This window comes from Sorex araneus, chromosome 11 (assembly GCF_027595985.1).
Source record: "Sorex araneus isolate mSorAra2 chromosome 11, mSorAra2.pri, whole genome shotgun sequence".
NCBI lineage: Eukaryota > Metazoa > Chordata > Mammalia > Eulipotyphla > Soricidae > Sorex > Sorex araneus.
In genome coordinates this window covers 13,510,890-13,534,004 of record NC_073312.1, presented here as the reverse complement: position 1 = coordinate 13,534,004, position 23,115 = coordinate 13,510,890, and the positions used below count along the sequence as shown (strand labels likewise).

General features: G+C 46.1%; 1 pseudogene; it reads right to left on the bottom strand.

Annotated features, from left to right (window-relative positions):
* The window catches only part of LOC101537474 (mitochondrial ribonuclease P catalytic subunit-like), a 117,646-nt pseudogene extending 101,082 nt beyond the window's left edge, over positions 1-16,564 (bottom strand).
* Between the last annotated feature and the right edge of the window lie 6,551 nt (positions 16,565-23,115).

The following is a 23,115-nucleotide window of genomic DNA, read 5'->3' as shown; positions in this document are numbered from 1 at the left end:
TGACCCCACACAGACGGCTCCCCGGTGAACACTGCAGTCAATCCCCATGTGCGTTTTTCTTTCCCTTTTGATGTGGGTTTGCCAGAACTGCCAACACAAGGTGCATGGCTGGTGGTGGGTGGCGGGGCGATGTCAGGGAGACAGATGGCTTGTTACCTGGCAAGATAAGACTCTATTAACTGCGATTTTCTGAATAGTCCTTCTCCCAGCCCTGGGCCCCTTGGGGGCCTCCTGTGATGGGTCAGTTGTATGATAACAATAGGCACTAATTAAACCGGAAGCTAAGAAATAGCAGGCCTTGTAATTTACAAAGCCCTGGGTGATAGGAATTTGGGTAAACACAATGAGATAGGGAGGGGAAAAAAAAGCCAACTTCATCCCAAAGGACAAAGAAATTAGGTTTTGAAAAAATAACGAGAGTGAGTGATGTAGAGAAACAGTACAATAGAGGAACAGAAATAAAACAGAAATGCTTCCAGCTTTTCAGCTTTCTACCAGTGAGGGGAACACAGGCCAATTTGGATTTAACTCTGTGGGCCACAGTGGAGCCCAGAGAGGGTGGGCCTGACTGTGTCTTGGAAGGATGTTAGGGATGCTCGGATTTAAGTTCCTCCTTAAAGAGAACTGGGGTTGAGGGGGGCGTGTGAAGGTCTTCATTCCAGACCTCAAATATGTATATATATATATATATATATATATATACCTGCAGCCAAGAAACAATCTCAACCTACAACCCCCAAACAAATGACACATTTAGAAGGCCCCCTAGTTGTGTGCTCAAAAGACTCACCAGCCACTGCCCCCAAACAACACCAACTGTTCTGCAGTGCCTGGCCCTCCTGGAAGGGTGCCCCACTTAGCCAGAGTGACCGTGTGATCCTGTGGGTGACGAGCGCTCCTGTTACAGCAGGACCGACCCCACCAGCTTCAGGCTCCCGTGGGTGGTGTGGGATATTTGCAGGCTAACCTCTGGTCTTCAGTAACAGAGCTCTGATTTACAGCTCACGCAGGTATGTAAGTCTGGTTCCTGTACCCTTTTTGTGGCAGGGGGTAAGCCTGATTTCCTGTGAAGGGAAGCCGGGTTCTTGGGTCTGCTTTTGCCCATCACTCTATCACCCTGTCAGAGGAGGCTTAATTGCTATTCCCATGTTGTTCATCACAAGATCACCCTTCCAAATCTCTATACTGTATCACCTTGACAAGTTCCTGTACTTATCACCATGTCCTATGTCACCTGACTTGTTTTCTGCCTCATCTGCCAGTTCCCAGTACAAACCAGCCCCCCAACCCTGTCCCCAAAGATGCACCCGGTATTAAGGTCATCAGAATCCTGGGTCACGGGCTTAGTCTTTGGAGGAGGCTCTACTGAGCCAGCACCGGTGCTAAATATATATATATATATTTTTTTTCTTTGTTCCTCCAACTGCACGCGGTTGAAGACAAAGACATGCTTTGTCCCTCCCCTTTGTTGAGCTAATCTGCAGCAAGCACATCTAGGCAGGCTCTCTTTACTACAACCTTCATTAAAGGCAAGAACCTCCATGTATAAGACAGAAATCCCACCCGACATTATGCCCCTTGCCTCTTCCTCCTTGCCTCTTCTCTCTTCTCCCCACAACTTTTCTCATCGTCCGCTGCTCACATGCACTTTCACCAACTGGCTTCCCCATCTGCACGCCTACTTATACAGTCAGTTGTGTTTTTATATACAGCCTATTCCTGACCTTTAGCTGCTTCTGATATCTGATTGGTTAAGGCCTCTGTAAACTAGGTTTTGTGAAACCACCAATCAGTTGAGAGTTTTTGTGAGAGGACCAATTGGAGGTCCTGATTTTCTGCCCTCTTCCTCTTCTCTCTTATTTTTTTTTTTTGTCTAAGAGATTTATGACTTGCATCTCCTACTAGACCCCATGCTAGCTTCCTACATCCTGGTTTTGTGCCTGGGAACAAAGAATCTGTTGAACTGTGGAATTTATAACAATGTCACCCCTAGCTTCAAAATAGAGGGAGTTTTGCCATTTAATGTCATCACATAAAAGGTATCATGGTCAAACAGAGGCAACAGAGAACCCGGAGGAGCTTTCTTGAAAGAGTAATGGAGAATGGGAAGAAAACACATGGGTCAGGGAGAGTTGCTTCTTTCTGAAGGACAGCTGACTTTGAGATCAGGCACACACCAGAATGGACTTTTCATTTCTTTCTTTCCTAAAGCCTGGCTAGCTTCCCTACACTCGATGCAACCAAAGGGACAGATCAGTCGAGAGATAGGCAGTGGATGGAGACGGGTGGAGAAAGAGCTTCGTTGGTGTTGCTGGTGGGATGGATGGGGAGATGCAGGGTGGGAGAGCAAGGCCACAATAAAGAGAGCTCTACAAGCTCCCTGCTTTGCCCACCACAGTCCTGCTGGTGAAGGGTCTTGGCAGATCAGGACTCGTCAACACTGCCCAAGCTCCTATATGGCAAGCGCGTGATGATCCTTCTAGTCTGGTGAAGGCAGCTGTCGGGCTGCACCTCAGATCCACTGGGTCCAAGTGGAATGGGAGCTGAACCCTGCCCCAAGTGTTCAGGGAGTCACGGTTCTCAGGCTGAAGGGAAAGCATGCTCCTTGCAGGCATTGGAAAAGTCTCTCCTGAACACAAGCTAGCATTCCCAGGTTTGTTCCCTATCCTTGGAGAAAACAAATTTCAGAAAGACAAAAAAGTAAAGCCAATACTGTACCACTGTGTCTTTCCCATTGCTCATCAATTTGCTTGAGCGGGTGCCAGTAACACCTCCATTGTGAGACTTGTTGTTACAGTTTTTGGCATATCAAATATGTCATGGGTAGTTTGCCAGGCTCTACCATATGGGAAAGATACTCTCAGTAACTTGCTGGACTCTCTGAAAGGGACAGAGGAATTGAACCCGGGTCTGCCTCGTGCAAGGCAAATGCCCTAACCGCTGTATTATTGCTCCAGCCCATTATAATACATAGTCTGATTAAATCTTTGCAACCACATTAAGAGGATATAACTTAGATCCTTCCAACTCCTGACTCTTGTCCTATCTCCTTTGACAATTAAAATGCAAGGAACCAGGTCACTAATTTAATAAAAACAACAGTAAATATGATGGTGCATTCTGGAAAAATCATGGAACACAAGTTTGGCTTAAAACCAACTAAAACCGCCAATGAATATTCAACACAAAATCCTGGAATAAGTATAGAAATAGAAGAAGGTGGTAAGAAAATTGGTAATTATTAATTTTCTACTAAACCATATGGACATAAAGTAAACTACTAATTTCCCGCTAAACCATAAGGTGAGATCTCCACAGTCAACCAAGAATTTAAAGAATAATGTCAGAGACCATTAAAGACTTTAAAGAAACTTGAATTTAAGAATAACCAATGCACTCTAAAATGTTTTTGTCTTTTTATCTACACACTGACTCTTTTGAAAGCCAAGACACTTTATTAAAAGGAGGAGGAGGAAAAGGAAATGTGTGACAAAGAGAACATAGGCTTCTCGAGAGAGAAGAGTATGAGAAAAAGACCCTGAAAAATAGTGGAAAGAAACTATGCACCACAAGTTGGGATGTGCATGACTCAGCAAGGCAAAGCATGTGACTTCTGCTCTGTAAAGCTGGTTGTAGGGACTTTCTTCCGAGCTGTCCCAGTTTAGGGCTCTCTGCGCAGACTCGGAGTACAGGTAGTCTCCAAACTCTTTGTGTTCAATCAATCTTATCAGGGCCTTGCCTTTTCTCCTCTGAAGTTCCCTTGATGGTCCAACCAGCAGGTTGGCAAGTGGAAGGATCATATCCGAGAAGTCCTTTCACCAGCACAGCCATAAGAAACAACTTATATAAGAAAAGAACCCAGAAATCCACTTTTATTTTCATTTTTGAGATTTGGGCCATACCCAGGAGCTCTCAGGGGCTACATCTAGCTCTATGCTCAGAAGACATCCCTGGCAGTGCTGAGGGTCAAACCAGAGGCGGTTGCATATAAAGCAAGTGATTTGACCCCTGGACTATCTCTCCATCCCAGAGATCTACTTTTAGAAAGGTTGGATTTCAGAGCAGTGGTTTCTGGTCTGGTGAATAGTTTCCATATGGGTTGGTTCTCTGAGATTGAAGGGTTCAACCTATGTGTCATCTTCCTTGTGTAGACTTGTAAAGGGGGAAATAAAAAAGAGAAATAATTGTTACCTTCTCAATATCCCTAGTCCAGAGGAACTTTCTAGATTTCACTTGGATTCCAGCTCTTCCTTCCTTGTGGGTGGGTTTCATTAGGCGTGGCCAGGGAACCTAAGTGAGGCTGTGGGCATTGAGCTACTACACTGCTCCCCTTTGGAATATGTGACCACAAGACTGGGACACACCCAGGAGATAAATTGCTGGTAGCCAAGTTCATTAGTTGTGAACCCGCAACGTTGAGTCCTGAAGTCCTGAAGTCAAGTTCAATGTTCTTAGACATTGGCTTACCAGGCCCTGTTTATACTGTTCCCTGTTCTTACATAGCCAAATTGCCTACCACTCTGACTGCTCTTCATTCAGATCCAGATGCCTGAACTTCTAGCTATTCCTTATAAGCCTAACTCTTGCCCCAGGACCTTCCACTCACTCACTCTTTCTCTTCTCTGAAAACTCTTCTCGTAATGGGTCTTCAAACCTCTCCAAGTCTTCTGCTGATCTCTGCTCAAAACCTTTTCTTTCAAGCTATCCCTAAAAGCTCCCAAGAGCCACAGCTTCCTTCCTCTCCAAAAATGTCATCTTCTTTCCAAGAGACTTTTCTACACAGCACTGATCACTATGTGACACATTATATGCTCTTTCATTTGTATCCTTAAAAAAAAATTTCAGTCAATTTATTGTTGACAAAAGCCACAAATGTTAATACAATTCTAGAGTTGAAATTGATTCAATAGCAAAGCTCCAATATTAAAATCAATAAGTATATAAACTCAATTTTTATTTGAAAGTCGTTATATCTGATTAAGTTGTTAAGTTCTTAAGTCTTGGTCTAAGCATTTATTAAGCTCTTTGTTGCTAGCCAAGTCTTCTGTGTTATTGTTCTTATTTCTTGGCTTCTATGTTCCTTTCCCATCAAATTTGGTGTGATCCTACAAGAATTTCAGTTTTGAAGAATCAGGAAGTGTTGCACGACCAAAAACTTCAGGATCATGGTTTGGAATAATGGGCTGACATGACAGTGGATACGGTAAATGGGCTTTGCTACCAGGTAGTCCAGGTAGTCCTGAAGTCCAGGTAGAGGGAGGCTGCCCGCCCTGACTCAGAGAGGGCTCTAGAGTCCTCAGCCTGATCACTGGGGTATCTGAAATTATTCACACTTTGACATCTCTGCAGAGAATATTTGTGAAGTGATTGTGTCGAGCCCTTGCCATGACTGCAGTGGTGGGGTGTGGGTGTGGCTTTGGCGGGGTGGTACTTGGCCTGCCCACCTCCCAAGTGAGTCCTGGAGATTTCAGCTTCAGGGACCAGCGTTTCCATGAATTTTAGCTGCTTGGCATGCATCTCCTCAGAGATTCGATCAGGAATTGGTAGAGCAGTGCCAGTGGGTGAGTCAACAACATGCCAGTGGCTGTGGGGGGGTGGGGGTGGGGGATGAGCCTCTTCTATTTATCTTTGTCTTTTCCCATGAAAGAGAAAACTACTTCATTCATACTTTAGCAACCCCCGGTCTTAGCACAGTCTTGTTCCCTAGTTGGTGTTCAAACGAATGTTCACTGAATTGAATTGGAATTCAGAGCTCCACATAGAGCAGTTGACCTGGATCTCTACTCAAGACACATTGTCGGCAACCCACAAAGACACCTCCCTGGGGTGATATATTAGAGTATCAGCCACTTCTTTGATACTTCAGAAACGCACACACACATGGTGGGTGGGTGGCACTGTGAGGTTATAATTAAATATTAAAATGGAAGATGCCCTCTTGTGGCTAGCTGAAGACTTCAAAGCCTCCCTGTGCGTGTTGTTTTCACTTTTGATCAACCTTGCAAAAGCTGATTTCTAGACATCTTTTTTTTTAAGCAGGATAGCAATCATTTCATGAGATACCACTTTCCTGAATTGTCAGTGATATGGGTATGTTATTCAACAGGAGACCAGAAGAGGCTGGCTCAGTCCCTTGCTTTCTCTTGGAGTTTGCGCCATAGCAACATCTCATCCATCTCTCATCCAGATACCCAAGAGATGATTTCAATGACATCATCATCAGCTTATGTCAAAAATGATGATGTCATCATTTTTTTCTCATGCTCTTTCACTGTTCTTGCACTGGCCATGCAACTTGCCTTGTGACTGGGGTCTGAAGTGTCAGTGTGTCAGCTGTCTGACTCCCACATGAAAAGAACAACCTCATAAGAGCTATCAATCCAAGAATAAGAGACACAGGAAGGTGATCTGAACCAAGGGAACAGCCTGAATCAGAGCTGCCTCAACCAATCCAAAGAACCCCTGAATGAGAATAGCATGTTTGATGTTGAAATTTTTATAGCATTTGTTACTCAGCATTATTATACCAAAAGCTGACTAATACACTCAGGAGGAGCTTCCCAGTGGTCAAGATTTAGGCTTTTGTTTTACTTCTCCCACATATTTCTTACAAGTCTTTAAAGATAAGGCTACCAAAGATATATTTGCCTAATTCACCTTTGGGATATTCTCCAAAGTATTAGTCAAAGTAGACATCACCAACTGTATTACTTAAGAGCAACAGCAAACTGCCACATTAAGGATGCAAGGAATGGACTAGAAATGACTTTCAGGTTGTCCTTTCCAAAGATAGAGTGATTTTATTTGTCTTTTTGGCCTATGTTTTAGAGGCAAGTCTACATATATTGACTACTTCGGTGAACTCAAAAATTCCTAAATTAGTGATCTATGTTTTCCTAGGTACAACAGAAAATCTCTCCCGGAGAGTCCGGCAAGCTACCAATAGTATCCCACCCACACAACAGAGCCTGACAAACTACCGGTGCCGTATTTGATATGCCAAAAACAGTAACAAGTCTCACAATGGAGACATTACTGGTGCCCGCTTGAGCAAATTGATGAACAAAGGGACAACAGTGCCACAGTGTTACAGTGCTACAACAGAAAAGACATCATTTAAAGACATTACACAGAGGTGAACCATTCCTCACTTTTAGTACAAAGTCTGGGGACTCAGCAAAGCTCCACTAGAAGACAATGTCAATTGTTACTGCAGCAGAGCACTATATGTGTAGTAGTGCACACAACTCTATTCTTACCTGGGTCAACCTTTTAATAACACTAATATTGATTGAGTATTTACTATATGCTAGCTTATTTATATACGTGATGGTTCCTTGCTCACGTCCGCTCAGTTGGATTCAGAAATACCATATACTTTATTTCTGGGTATATCTGTAAGTTGCTCCTTAATGGAAGCAGCATTTAAGTTGCAACCTAAGGACATAGTCTTCACAAATGCAACAGAGATTAGCAATTATGTTGGTAAACAAAGTAAGAAAGATAGTTCTCACCTTCTCACCAATGCAGCTGGGTTCATGCAATCTCTTGAACGTCTGGGTAGAACAGAGGGCAGAGGAAGGGTGATTTTGCTTTTGGCCTGGGCTGGAATATACTTCTTCTCCTACTCTTGAACGTCCATCCTTCTGGTTCCAGGATTTCAGACTGACTTTGAAATTCACACCACAAACCCCCAGTTTCAGGCCTTTGGACCTGGGACAAATTGCAACACTAGACTTTCTAATTCTATTTGAAAGGGACATATTGGGACTTCTTTCTTTCTCCTGTCAGATTTCTCCAACTATGAATCTCAGGAACTTCGTTTAGGGTTCTATTCCCATCCCTCTTAATGCAAATGAGCATCAGAGTGATGCCTCTCATGGAGAATCAATGGGACTCTCCGAGATCAATGCCGGCTTGCTATTCTCACATTGTGTGTGGTCCTGAATGTTGAGCTACCTGGTCTTGTATTCTTTGGACTCCCCAGAATCTGTGTTCTCTACTAATCAACCCTTTTGCTGTTGTAGTAGATACTGTGTACCAAACTTGGGGATGTTGGCTCCAATAGGATGCAAATGTCCCCCGCTTTTAAGATGCTTATAGTAAGAGAAGAAAAGCGAAAGGTGTTTATGAAAGTAAGTCTTTTTTATTATCATATTTTAGGTAACATGGTTATAATAGAGCTAACCTTTACGGTTACTGCACCCTCCCACCACCAGATCCTGCACCCCACCATCACTCTGCCTATGTCTCTTCTAGTCCACTTCTTTATACTCCACAACCTTCTCCCCATTGCTTGGTAACCTCATTTTTTTTATCCAGGACTGAGATTTTGTCATTGTTGGGCTGGTGCAATAGTACAGCAGATAAGGCGTGCATGTGCGCATTCCTAAAATATGTCTCACCTGTGTTCAACCCCTGGCACCACATGGTTCCCTGAATAATGCCATGTATATAGCTGTGGAGGTTTTCAAACACCACCTGGATGATGCTGATGGTCTCTGGCACTATGGAGCATGAGCAGCACCACATCCTCAGACCCTAGAACTATACCACTGACCCAGTGGCTGAGTATTGCCAGCAGTGGTTCTGGCGTTCCCTCAGCACCTCTTGGGATGTCTCCATTTCAAAATTTTTAGTCCAACCTCTTTTCTTCAAGGGAAGGGTGACATCTGATAATATGACGTATGCTGATGTCACACTGCTGGAAATATTCAGCTCAGCCTCTACAGCAAACATGCCTTCTCACAAAAACCCCGCCTCCAGGAAAGAGAAGAGCCTGCCAAGAGATTTTTCCAGGAGAAGCCAAGGTGCTAGACTGTTCCCAAATGCATAGTGTGGCCCTCATCGCTACAGAGACTGAAGAAAAACATCTTCAGGGACTTCTCCACTTGGCCATCTGTCACTTGGTCGCCCCCTCTGAGCAGTAACCGAGGGTGAGCCTGCCACCTTCCTGGAGACCAGAGTAGAGAGGAGACTTCAGGTGGATGAGAATGGCTGCATCCTTACTTGGTTTCTGCAGGTATTTCCCCAGAGGGTGAGAGCAGGACATTTGTCCCTAACGGACAAGTCTAGGGCAGTGGTGAGGGAAGCAGGAACAACCCTCAGACCTAGTCCCTTTCTGTTCTTTTGCCGTTCTCCTCCAAGCCCAACAGTAGGGAAGACTGTGTTGAGGGCATAGGAGACCCCAACGGACTGAGTGTAGTACAATTTCCATCACAGCAAGGTACCCTGAGTACCCCCAGGAATAACTCCAGAGCACTCCCAGGTGTGGACCCCAAAACCAAAAAATAAAATAAAGACGGTATCAGTTGCTTTTGTTGGCCAATGGTGAGTTATCTCATAGAACATGGGAGGATTCTTCTCGCTCTTACTTCCCACGGAGTCATAGTTCTAAATGGGGACTACAGTGACAGAAGTCATTTCTTGGAGAGAGCACTCAATTGTTGGTACAAGATCTCCAGTGTTCTCCCTTTTCTGTTAAATCCTATTCCAGATTGTGAAGTGGCTGGACCTATGTTTAAAAGACACAGTATATGGCCCTCATCCTATTCTCCTCCTCAGGATAACAATCCACAATCCAGAATACAAACGTAAGCCATTTCTCTCTCACTAATCATTGCAAACATCAATAATCAATTAAGGAATTGATTAGTATTTGCCTTAGAGTTTTTCCTCACTACAGTGATCCAGGAAATCACTTCTAATCAATCAGAAACAGCATTCATTACTTCTCTACCTGTCCTCGGGATATTTATTCTTCATTACACACTGTCTCTGTGTAATGCCATCTGCATTTCAAACTCCCATTCCTGTTTCCTCCTCCCATTACTGCTGAGAACGGAGAGCCAGGACCTTGCTTATGATCTTCTAGCAGTTTGGCATGGCCTTGTGACCTAAGGGTTGACCTAGGGTCCTCTCAGAGACTTTTGCTATCGCGATGATAATAGAGACACACACACAAAGGAGATTGGGCTGGAACCCATGCCATCTCCTTGTGATTTGAGCACAGACATAGCTTTTAACTAGAAGGAAAGATGCATGAAGACAATCAGCTTGCTAATTTACAATGACCTTGTCCTTTTGGAACAACCTGAGGATTGTATTGTATGTTTAGTAAATAGCAAAGGACCTTATGGCTAACACTACTTATTGCATTTCTCTTACATGAAGCCAAAAGTCTTCCTAACTGATAAAATCTCTTTTATGAATTTTTGTCCTATTAAGCACTTAATACATTAACTGCTGCCAAGGCAGTAGGGTCATTGTACAAATTTAATCAGCAAAATAGGTTTTTTTTAAGTATTACTATAAAATTCACATAACAGAAAAATCACTTTAATTACTTAAAAGCACACAAGTTAGTGTTTTTTTTTAAAGAAAAATGTTGTGCAATTAGTACTGCTATATAATTCCAGAATATTTGCATCATTCTGAAAGAAAACTTCCTGCCATTACAGTAACTCCCTACTTCTTCCTCCATCCAAGCACATCTCTAGGTCTCTGTGGATTTGCCTGTACTAGAAATTGCATATACATGAAATCATACAACACGGGATGTTTTGTGTCTGGATTTTCTCACTCAGCATATGTTTTCTAGGCTCATCCCTATAGCATGTATCAATACATTATTTCTTTTCATTACTGAATTTCATTACTCATTCATCAATGGACGGGCAGTTGAGTTGTTTCCACTTTGGAGTTATTACGGATAATGCTGTTATGAACATCTGTGTATGTGGTTTTAAAACATAAAATTTTAATTAACTTGGGTATATACTTAGGAATGAAACTGCTGGTCATAGTGTTGCTCTGTTTTTCTTTTTGAGGGGCTGACAGCTGCTTTCCACCATGATTGCTATTTTATATTTCCATTAGCAATATATAGGAATTCCAGTCACCTAAATCCTCATCAACACCTGCAATTCCCCTTTTTTTCATGTTCTGATTGACTTTCACATCATTATTTTAAGAAATATTAATTAGTCTTTTTCTTACTTAAAAGTAAGTTAATAACTATAATATCATATCAATAACTGCAGAGAGAAAATTTGACAAGATCCAATATCAATTCATTACAAAAACTCTCAATAAAATGGGGGCTAAAAGGATCATTCCCCCATACAGTTAAAGCCATTTACCATGAACCTAAAGTTAGCATTATATTTAACAGTGATAAACTGGAAGCCTCCCCTAAAAGATCAGGTACAAGACAAGGTTGTCCACTATCACCACTGTTATACAATATAGTAGAAGATGTTCTTGACATAGCAGTTAAGAAAGAAAGATATATTATGGACATCCAGACTGGAAAAGGGAAAAGTCAGATTATCACTCTTTGAAGTTGATGTGAAACTGTACCTTAAAGACTACAAAAATAAAAACCTCCTAGAAACAGTACACATACAGTAATATGTCAGGTTGCAAATTTAATTTGCAGAAATTCATGATATTTCTATATTCATGGAAGAGAAGAGAGAGAAATTTTTAAAAATCCCACTCACAATTGCACCTCACTAAAAACAAATCAAGTACCTGGAAATCAACTTAACACAAGATGTGAAAGGCTTACATAAAGAAAACTATAAATTACTAAAAGAAATGGAAATGTATCTCTTACTCATGTATTGGAAGGATTAATATTGTCAAAATAATAATCCTGCCCAAAGCACTATGTAGATTTAATGCAGTTCTATAAAAAATACCCCTGATGTATTATTAACAACAGACCAAATGCTTTTGAGATTTAAATGGAATCATAGTACTGCCCCCTCAAAATAGCTAAAGCAATCTTAGGATAAAAGAAGATGGGAGGCTTCTCTTTAGCCAACTTTAAATTCTACTATAAAGCCATAGTAATCAAAACAATGTAGTACTTGAATAAAGACAGACTCTCAGGCCAACAGAATAGAATTGAGAGTCTAGAGAGATCCTCAGGCATAGGAAGAGTTCATGTTTGATAATGGAGTAAAAGAGTATGAAGTGGAGATAGAAAAGCCTCTTTAACAAACTGTGCTGCAAAGCTAGTCATAAATTTAAAAAATGACTTAGACTGATGGTGAGTGTGGTGTTTGAATGAGTGCACGAGAAGCCAGTGTTACTAGTAAACCATAGAAATTGCAATTAAAAATAAATTTATACCCCTATCTCACACCATGCACAAAAGCCAATTCAAAATGGATTAAAGACCTTCATTTTAGACGTGAGTCAATAAAATATATTGAGGAAAACACAGACAGAGCATTGAATGTTCGTGACATTGAATTTAGAGTTCACACTGTCGCACTGTCACACTGTTATCCCATTGTCCATTGATTTGCTCAGGTGGGCACCAGTAATGTCTCCATTGTGAGACTTTTATTACTGTTTTTGGCATATCGAATATGCCACACGATAGCACAGCGGGTAGGGCGTTTGCCTTGCACGAAGCCAACCTGGATTCGATTCCTCCGTCCCTCTTGGAGATCCCGGCAAGCTACCGAGAGTATCCTGCCCCAACAGCAGAGCCTGGCAGGCTACCCATGGCATATTCGAATCTAGAGGTATCTTCAATAATTAAATGCCATTAGCCAAGCAAACAGGAGCAAAGATCAACAAATGGAACTACACCAAACCAAAATTCTTCTGTACTTCAAAAGAAATAACAATCAGAATTAAAAGGTACCCACCATTCATCTGACAAAGGATTAATAACCAAAATATATAAAGCAGTCATAAAATTTAACACACAAAAAAATAATCAACCCCATCAAAAAGACATACAGTTGGCCAGTAGTGTGTGGGGAAAAATTGCTCTGTAGCTCTTACCATCAGGGAAATGCAAATTAAAATAAGATTGAGATGTCACTTAATACCAGTGAGGCTGGGACACATTAAAAAGAACAAAAACAGTGTTGGTGCAGATGTAGTGAAAAGGGAACCCTCATCCACTGCTGATGGGACTGACAACTAGCTCAAAATCTTCGGAAAACCATATTGACACTTCACAAAAAGATAAGAATTGAGCTTCCATATTACCCCATGATTTCACTTCTTGGCATCTACCCTAAGAGCCCCAAAGCTCTATACAGAAAAGGCATTTGTGTTCCTATGTTCATTGCAGCGCTATTCGAAGTAGCAAAAATCAAGAATATATGTTTAACAACAAATGACTTGATAAAGAAACTGGCATATTTATGCAGAGGAATACTACTCAGCTATACGATAAAATCACCCTATTTGCTGCTGCCTGAGAACTAGTCTACAGTACTGAGTTCACCAAGGTGTATGATGGGGCATGGGGGAGGTACAGAAAGACAGAAGGACACTCAGGTGGAGGGTCTGGTATTGGAACATTACAAATAGGAAACCCTATCATTAGTACCATAATAAGTCATGGTGCCTAATGTGAAACAATTTTTTTATATTCTATTGCTTATTTCCTTGTGGAGTTTTAGGAGTTCTTTCTATGTGCTGATATTAAGCTCATATCGGATACATGATTCATTAGTATTTTCTCTCTTCCTATAGGTTGCTTATTTCATCATAATATTCTTTGATAATCAAACCCTTAAATTTCAATGAAGAAAAACTTACCTACTTTTGGTAACCCATCATTTTGGTATCATATTTAAGAAACTGATGCCTGAACCAAGGTCATAAAAATTTATATCTCTCCCAAACAGTTCCCACTGGTCCTTCTAGACTCCCGCTCTTCAAGTTAGAAATGTGGACAGAATGGACATGGAGCTCTTGAAACTCGGTGAGAACTGCAGGGTTCTGCGTAGACTGACTGAAAGTAGGGGACTGAGAGGGACAGAATAAACTTGTGCTGGTCTGGTTAGCTAGTGTTCGTGGCTGTGCCTCAGATGGTCACATCAGCCTCCCAAAGACTCTTCTAAGCACTTAACTGAGTTCTGCTCTTTGCCAGAAAATTCTTGGTTGCTCTCAAATTCTACTATATCATTAAGCTAAGACATATTTATCACTTGCTAGAAAGTTGGTAGACAAAATATGGAAGAAAAATTCAAGATCCATGCCCTAAAGAGTGCAAACCAGTTTTTTTAATGCGTCTCTTTCTTCCTTCTCACTTTGTTTCCTCCCTCCCTCCCTCCTTCCCCCCTCTGTACTTCCCTTCCTTCCTCTCTCCCTTTCTCCTCCCCTCCCTCCCTCCCTCCCTCCCTCCCTTCTTCCTTCCTTCCTTCCTTCCTTCCTTCCTTCCTTCCTTCCTTCCTTCCTTCCTTCCTTCCTTCCTTCCTTCCTTGCTTCCTTCCTTGCTTCCTTCCTTCCTTCCTTCCTTCCTTCCTCCTCCCTTCCTCCTTCTTTTCTTCCACCATCCCTCTCTCCCTTTCTTCCTCCCTTCCTTTCTTGCTTGCTTTCTTACTTGCTTTCTTGTTTTCTTTCTTCCTTTCTTTCTTTCTTACACCCAACTACGCTCAGGATTTACTCCTAGCAGGCCTTTGGAGACCAGATGCAGTGCCAAGAATTGTAGGGTCAACCAAGCTTAACCTTAACCCCTGTACTAGCTCTTTGGCTTTTAAAATAAACCCTTTATGTCTGGGGAACTCCATACCCCTAGGCATTCATCCTCTGACCAGGGCAGGAAGTGAGGGAACCGGTTTGAGGGACCCAGGAAGGAACCCACATTGATCCAGTTAATAATGCAAAATGGTAGGTAGGGTTGGAACAATATGATAGTGGGTAAGGTGCTTGCCTCACACACAACTGTTTCAGGTACAATCCACCATACCATGTATGCTCCCCGGAGCCAGCCAGAAGTGATCCCTAAGCACAGAGCCAGGAGTAAGGCCTGAACATGGGTGGGTGTGGCCCCCAAACCAAAATAAATAATTAAATTTAAAGTGCCCCAAACACTCTTCCCCACAGATAGTCACAAGACTGCAATGCAGGCTTCATTCCTCCTTGGTGAAAAGACAAAACCTCCTTGCTGTTTGCCAGGGAAGCAGTTATGCAACGCATAAGTGGATTTGATAAAATGACTAAGTAAAACACAGGCTTGAAAGCAGAGGGATTAAGTACCTAAGTCTTACACTAGAATCAGAAGAGGAACAAGAATCCGAGGTCGTGTATCTCAGTTTACACAAACATTCTCTAATTCTTATTTATTTTGTTAATGCTTTAGAGCTGGAGGGGGAAAGTTGAATGTTAGTTTCACATCAAAAACCTGTGTAAAGCTGCACTGAGCCGCCTGCACTGTGGAGGGAACCGGCCCTCCTGCCCCCACCTCACCCCCACCCCCCAGCTGGAAGGGCAGAGGGGACTCCAGGGCATGCTTCTGCACACGGTGATGTTCTTTCTAGAAACAGACCGATTTTAAGGGGCGGACTGGGAAGCATCAAGTTGAAGTTCTGGATTCTCTGGAAAAAATATGACATGGGGGCTCCAAGGCAAAAGGTCCTGGGCTCTTACCATTGCAGGAAGACAGAGGTAGCTCTTACAGTAGGGCTGCATGTCCTATGAGACTCCAACGAGCAGGAGATGGGTGGACACTTTGAGAAGTGCCCCATTCTGGTACCAGGGGCTATACATGGCTACCTCCTCGGGTTTTCAGAATTATGTGGTGAAAACTGTCTTCTCTGGCCTTTATCCAAAAATTCTAGGGGCCTGATGTGTTTCAAAATTTAGTTTTGCCCCCCTCCCTGCAGATTTTAGGAAAGGAACCCTTCGTGACACAGACCATAGAGTATACCCCTCCCCCAAAACACACACACACACACACACACACATACAGACACACACACACACACAGAGAACATTGTTGGCATCCTTGGGTCAAACATGGTAGCTTTTTCACACGGGCAGGACAAATACGAGTTATAAACAACTTCATATTGGTTTGTGTCAGATCGCTCCACTGGATGTTCTGGTTTCCAAGAGTTTGGGTATGGGAATGGCACGGGGGCAGCCTGGCAGCACAGGTCAGGGAATAAGGGCTGTCCTTGTTGGCGCTTGGTGTACCCTCTCCTCTCTCTCCCACTCCCTCCCACCCTCCCTCTCTTACTGTCATTTTTGGGGCCACACCTAGAGGTGCTCAGGGGTTATTCCTAGAGAACCATAATATCTGCACAGTCATATAGTTTAAACAGAAAAACAGAATGAAACAATTTTTATTTCCAATCTTTGGGGGGGGGGTCTCTGGGCACACCTGCTGGTGCTCAGGGGCTAGACCATATGCAAGCCGGGGATTCAAATTCAGGTTGGTCCTATGCAAGGCAAGGAGAGAGGCTGAGCCTAGAAGGGGAGAGGCATCTCTGAATTTGAACCTGGGCTTTTCTGCTTCCAAGCAGGTTAATACACTTCTTAGGCTCTCTTTATCTCAAATCTCTTGTTCTGGATTGATGAGGTCTACCTGGGACTACCGTGGTGAGGGTTTTGCTTGTAGAAACTATGGCTGGTGCTCGGCAAATGAACATGAGGGCTTTGTTGTTCTTTGCATTGGGACTGTGGAAGTGATGATTATGATAATAATGACGTCGAGGAGATGGACGGTGGTGACGAGAGCCACGCTGGTGGTAATGACGTTGATGATAATGGTGGTGATGATCCCGAGGGTGAGGATGACCATGCTATGATGCTATTGAGGATGGTTAGTGGGGATGACTATGGTGACAGTAACAGGGATGGTGCTGATAAAAATGATGATGTTGCTGGAGAGGATGGTGCTGGTGATGATCGTGATGGTGGAGGTGATGACGGTGGTGATGGTGAGGGTGACAAGCAGACACACGCACCTTCCTCTTGGCTTTTGACTCACAGCTCTTACGCTCCGCCTGCCCTGCCCTGCCTGTCTTCTTGGCTCCCTGGTTGCTAGGTTGCTGTCCCCCCGCCCCCCGCCCTCCTGGCCCTGACACTGTGACTGGTGTGATCCAGGCCCGGTCCTGCCCACATTGGGGAAGGGACTGAGAGGGACCGTTCTGACTTTCTTCCCAGCTCTGGAGCCCCAGGTTCAGCTCACACAACCAGGAACCTGAGTGCTCTCTAAATCCCGTCTCCCAGGGCCGAAGGACAGTGCCAGGAGATAGAGCGACAGCCTCTCCAAGTAGTTCCTGGGCTGATCTCCACACTGGAGTCTCCCAGACTGGAGGGAGAACAACCAGCTTTCCCAAGGCCGTGATGAGAGCCCTCCGCTGCCTTATCCACTCTCCTGAACAGGCAGCGTGGCAGGGATCTAGTAGGTGGTCAGTAAAGGTAGGGGACAAGTAGACTCACAAAGCAAAAGTCCACATGGCATAGGTTGCACTCAGGAAGTCAGGGTTAGAGTTTTGCATCAGTCTGTGGTGAGGGTCTTCTCTGAAGATTCATCACAGTGGACAGAATCAAAGCAACCACCGTTGCTGTCCCAGCCTCAGCCGCTGCTCAGAGGCCCGTCCGCGGCCTGCTGGTAGCTTTGTCTTTACTTCCCTCCAGTGGCCAAAGGCTGCTGCTGCAACTGGACAGCTGGAGATCTTATTCCAGCTGCGGAGTCTTCCTCCCGCAACAGTATATTTAGACTTCTCAAATCATTTTGAGGCCTACTGTGCACACTCATGTGTGATCCTTCTAAGTCCTTGAAAACGTGGCAAAGGAATGGAGGGTGTGCAATCAATAATGCCTGACCAGCACTGAAATGCTCATCAGAAAGATTCCAAATGTGAATCCTCTCTGGCTTGTACTAAACTGGGCAGAAAGGAAACTGACAAACTGGGGCTGACTTCTGCCCCCAAAGACCCAACAGTCTATTTGTAATAACCCTGAGGGAAGCAGCGATAGTACGGTGGCCACAATTCCCGCCTTGCGTGCAGCCAACCAGGCTTTGATCCCCAGCATCTCATATCCCCACCGGGAGTGATCCCTGAGAGCAGAGCCAGGAGTAAGCCCTAAGATTGTTGACCCGTGACTCCAAGACAAAGAAGCAAACAAAAAACCAAACAAAAAGAAAGGACTCAATCCGATAAAGGTTTATCAAAGTACTTGTCAACCTAAAGGCCAAGCTCAGGAACCAGATAGGAATATATATCTTGGTCATGTAACTCATTGCCTAGATGATCTTAACCAAGTCCTTTTTTTTTGGTCACACTCGGCGATGCACAGGGGTTACTCCTGCATCACACACTCAGGAATCACTCCTGGCAGTGCTGGGGGACCATATGGGATGCTGGGAATTGAACCCAGGATCCGCGGTGTGCAAGGGAAACACCCTACCCACTGTGCTATTGTTCCAGTCCCCATTAACCAAGATCTTTTATCATTCTAGGTGACCTTGAATAAGTTCTTCCATCCCTCCAGGGGACTTTGATCAAATTCCTCCTTTTCCCTGAGGATTGTTTCCTTATTTGCAAAATAGGCCTTCACAACCCTATGGATTAAACAAGATGATCTTTGTAAAGGCCTTAGTGAATGGTGCTGAGCACAGAGTAAGTCCTGATAAATATTAGCTGCTGTTTTAAGTAAGGTTTCTTTTTTTTTTTTTTTTTTTTGCTTTTTGGGTCACACCTGGCGATGCACAGGGGTTACTCCTGGCTCTGCACTCAGGAATTACTCCTGGCGGTGCTCAGGGGACCATCTGGGATGCTGGGAATTGAACCCGGGTCGGCCGCGTGCAAGGCAAACGCCCTACCCGCTGTGCTATTGCTCCAGCCCCTTAAGTAAGGTTTCTTATTGTTAGGTACAGATAGAGAACAGGGTGGGACACGTGATTCCTAGTCACCGGCTTCTCAAAAGCAGATCTCACATTAATTTTATTCTCGGAGCCCATTTCAACTAGGTATTTATTAATAAGATAATGCATCAAGGGCAAGATGGTCTGTAGGACTTTCCAGAAGCCAAAGTCCATCTGCTTCAGTTTCTCCCTCCTTTGCCCGTTGCAGACATCACTAATCTATCATTTTCTCATCTATACCTGTAGCTGACATGCTAATGACGTGAAAGACCACACGAATCAGCGAATCAGCGACAGCTCTCATCCCCACAGGATCTCAGAACTCTAATTGAGTTCCAGTTACACCCATGAAGCATGATGGGAAGGTGGCACATACTCAGATTTGCCTATTCAGGTCTGATAACAATGTGCCTTGTTTCAGGCCTGGAGTGTTGGGCATGCTTTGGGATGTCACTGGCAATTTCCTGCGGGCTCTGGCAACAGCAAGCTGGACCCAAAGGTAGAGTGACAGGTACGAGAGAGGGAGGGGAGAAAAAAAAAGATGAATGTATTCAGGGCCAGCCTCACTTCTGCTCAAAGCAGTGTGGGTAGGATGAGCAAAATTGCATTCGGGAGAAGGATGAACTGGGTGAAGGTCAGGGCTTAATTAAGAGGCCTGCGCAGCAATGCAGTTATTCCAAAAGACACCGCGAATCTGGGTCAAGTGTCCTTTTCACAAAATCACCAACAATGAGCAGGGGAAAAAATGGTTTTGGGTAATAGAAAACCAGTAAGTACCGTGGCCTGGACCTCTCATGTCCCCACTGCTAAGAAAGAAAGCATCTGCTGACGGCGACTCTCCGGCAATCAGATGGGAGGTCGGCGTGCTGAGGTTTAATCAGGAGACTCCGGTTTCTAGAGCAGAACAAAGTCGCTTGGGCTTGAGGGTCAGACAGGCCTGGATTTCAGCCTCAGCTCTACCACTTCCTAGCTGTGTGACCTCAGACAAGGTACTTAACCTCTCTGAACCTGGGTTCCCTCCTCCATCAAACGGAGATAATAGAACACTGTGTTCCTAGGGCTGTGGCAGTAATCAAATGAAGTGATGTATTTAAAGGTTCGTTCTAGGACTTGATAAAGAATACAGATTGAAGGCTGAAGAATTCTCTTTTGCCCCTGTGGCATAGCTGTTTAAGGAACAGGCTTGAAAGATGCGGTGCCTCTCCCAGTGGCCGATAAGGCGTGCTGGCACGTCTGCTTCTGAGGGCAGAGGCATCCCGAGTGGGCATGGACCAGGAGTGTTTCTTTCATCTAAGCTCATTGCACTGTTTAGGGCGGGGCAATGGAAGAGAAGCTTCTGGAATTCTATAGGTGAACAGCTCTGGGGCCGCCTCGTGTGGGCCTGTTTCCAAGGGATTCTGGAAGATTCGGCTTCCTGCCCTCTAGGACCCATACCCATTACCACAGAAGCTTACTGAGGGATATGCTGTGTCCCCCTAGCCACACCCACACACACACCATGCAGACACCCAATTATACCCAAGAGAAGTCCTAGAACCCAGGCTAGAGAGCAGAAAAGGGGTCCCTCTCCCCGGGATCCCACACCCCTCCTTGAGGGGTCTTTGGAAGAGTCACAGTCAGGCAGCAGCAGACAGAAAGTCTGGAAGGTTCTGACTCGTGAGTGGAGCTGAGGACGGAAAGGTCATCTTGTTTGGGGAGATTGGCCAGCACCCACTGGGAGCCAGGCGGGCCAGGAGCCCTCATCAGTGGGGACCCTCCGGCCTGCCCCACCCGCCCCCAAGTCCCACAAGGACACAGCAGTTTGTGTTCAGGCCTGTCCCCCCGGGGCCCCAGAAGCAGGACATCATGTCCCGGGGCCCTCACAGGCACGAAGGGGCAGAAACAGGTAGAAGTGAGGCGTGAGAGGCCGCTCTGAGGCCTGGTCTGACCCCTGCACCCACCCAGGAGCCTGGGCGCCCCCCAGGCCTGACCTGCTTCAGAGAGTCTCAGCTGCCAGGGAAGCATCTGCCAGGGGCCTGGGCCTGCCTGCCCGGTGTGGGGGGGGGACATGGTACCTGGAATTGAGTGTCCAGACAAAGCCCCACCCCCAGCCGGCCCGGGGTGAGTCACCCCCAGCAAGCCGCCGCAGGTGCCCCTGAAACCCGTTCTTTCATCTCCCGTCCTCTCTCGGGAATAAATAGGCCACGGGGAGGTTTTCTCTGGTTCCTATAATTACTCCAATGTTCTCTTCCCCACACGAATTTCTTCTTTTGCTTTTTTTGGTTTCTGGGCCACACCTGGGGTTGCTCAGGGCTTACTCCCGGCATGAAAGTCAAGGGGTGGCTCCCGCGGTGCTCTCGGAGCTGGTGGCGCTGGGAGTTGATCACGGGCTTAGAGAGCCTAGATGGACTCGAGCCTTTGGAGCCGTCTCCCTGCCTCCTGCACCACAAAGATGGATCTTTCAGAGGACAGGTGTCAAGCTCCCTGCTCTCCTTCCTCCTGTGATCCAAGGAGAGGCTCGGGGCTCCGGGCCAGGGTGCCTCCGGGGGCTCTCCTCCATGCAGTGGAACCCAGAGACCCGGCTGCTTCCTTTCGGATGCCCCCCGCCCCCACCCACCCAGATTCCAGGGCAGGGACAGGCCCTTCCTGGTTGGGGTCATCCCAGGGAAGGATTTCTACCATGTTCTGTGATAGCTACTGGCAGGACAGTGGGTGGGGGTGGTGGCCTGGGGTCAATTCTCTGGGAGATGCGATAGAGATGGACATCTAAAGAAGCCACTCAGCACCTAGCATCCTGGGGAGTCCTCCCCTTACTTCTATTAATGTCTTTTGAGTGCTCCCCAGACTCCGGGCCTTTCGGAGGTGGAGGAAATCGCCGTCAGGAGGGCTGGACTTGAGCCTGGCTTCTACCACCTCTACTCCTCCTGTCGCCTGTCCAGCCCGGTTGCTTTCTTCCTTCTGGGGCCAGTGTGGAGCATGTTCCCCAACCCCACGACAGGAAGGAGACAACGTGGAGACGACCACAAGCCAAGAGCCCGGCCAGCTTCCGGCCCACGTCTGCAGCCTCGTGGCTCCTCCAGCCCTCGTGGGATTCTCTGTGCCTGGGGCCTACCCTGGTCCCCAGAGCCAGCTTTGTTTCTCAGTCACCAAGCCACCTTCACCGTGTCCAGGAGGAACCGTCTCTTGCCTCTTACCAACATCCCTGCTGCGTGAAGCATGGCCAAGGAGGAAGCGGAGGCGTCCCAAGGAGGCCAAGGGTGTTCCCAGGGTGCCACAGAAGACACCCCAACCCGTGCGCACTAGTGAGCGCCAAGCCCGCGGCTCCATGCAGAGCAGGCGTAGCTTTCTGCATGTTGCTGCTGATTTCTCTTTTATCCACCCCCACCCATGCCCTGGACACGGCAAGGACTTGTCAGCCCAGAGACCATAGCTATGGTCAGGGCTGGAGCAATAGCACAGCGGGTAGGGCATTTGCCTTGCATGCAGCCGACCCAGGTTCAATTCCCAGCATCCCATATGGTTCCCTGAGCACCGCCAGGAGTAATTCCTGAGTGCAGAGCCAGGAGTAACCCCTGTGCATCGCAGGGTGTGACCCAAAAAGCAAAAAAATAACCAAAAGCAAAACATAGCCATGGTTACAGTTTGTGGAGGTGGATGCCTCCTGCCAGCAGTGGGAGCCTGAGGTCCCGGAATCGGGGGCAGGAGGTCGGGGGGTCGGGGTTGTCATGAGGAAGATAAGCCTGAAAGAGACAGACAAAGAGAGAGGCCACAGCCAGTGTCGCACTGGAGATGTGGGTTCAGGAAGGTGGCTGAGAGCCACTGTTGAAGGCTCCTCAGCTGAGTGGTCGAGGGGAGGTCTTGGGGTCTCCTAGTGAGGAGCGTTTGGGCAGAGATTCCAACCAGTGGGGGCAGGGGCAGCAGGGGGGGGGTGGGTGTAGGGGCACTCCCAGCTGGGGAAGGGCAGACGGCACTAACGGGGACCATGCCCGTGGCCAAGTGGGTGAGGTTGAGGTGGGGGAGGGGGGAGGAGGGAGGCAGATCACCAAGGAGCCTGGAGCCCCAGGTGGGCGTTTAGACTGGAGGCCACTGAAACTTTTGCTAGCTTCCTTTTATTTATTTCATTATTTTTGGATAAGCAGTTTCTCAGGCAACATTTAGGAGGCCCCTGATCAACTCCTAGCGACACTCTGACAACCAAGACAGTCAAATGCCACAGCCTGAGGATGCAGTGCTGCCCAGCCTCAGCCAGGCTGGGGACTAGCAGGGCCTCCTTGACAGAGGGTGGGGCTCTCCAGGGCTGCACCCTTCCAGGCACGGTGGCACCCCAGACCTACTGCTCTGAGACTGCAAGGGATGTCCTCACGTCGTACTGCCTCCCTGGCCCAGACTTGAGTTTCCAGAGACAGAATCGTGATGTTCGCTAATGCACACCAGTGCAATCTCAACTGCGAGGGGCCGGTGGGGAAGGTGGAGGGGGCGGGGGGCTATAGCATTGAGGG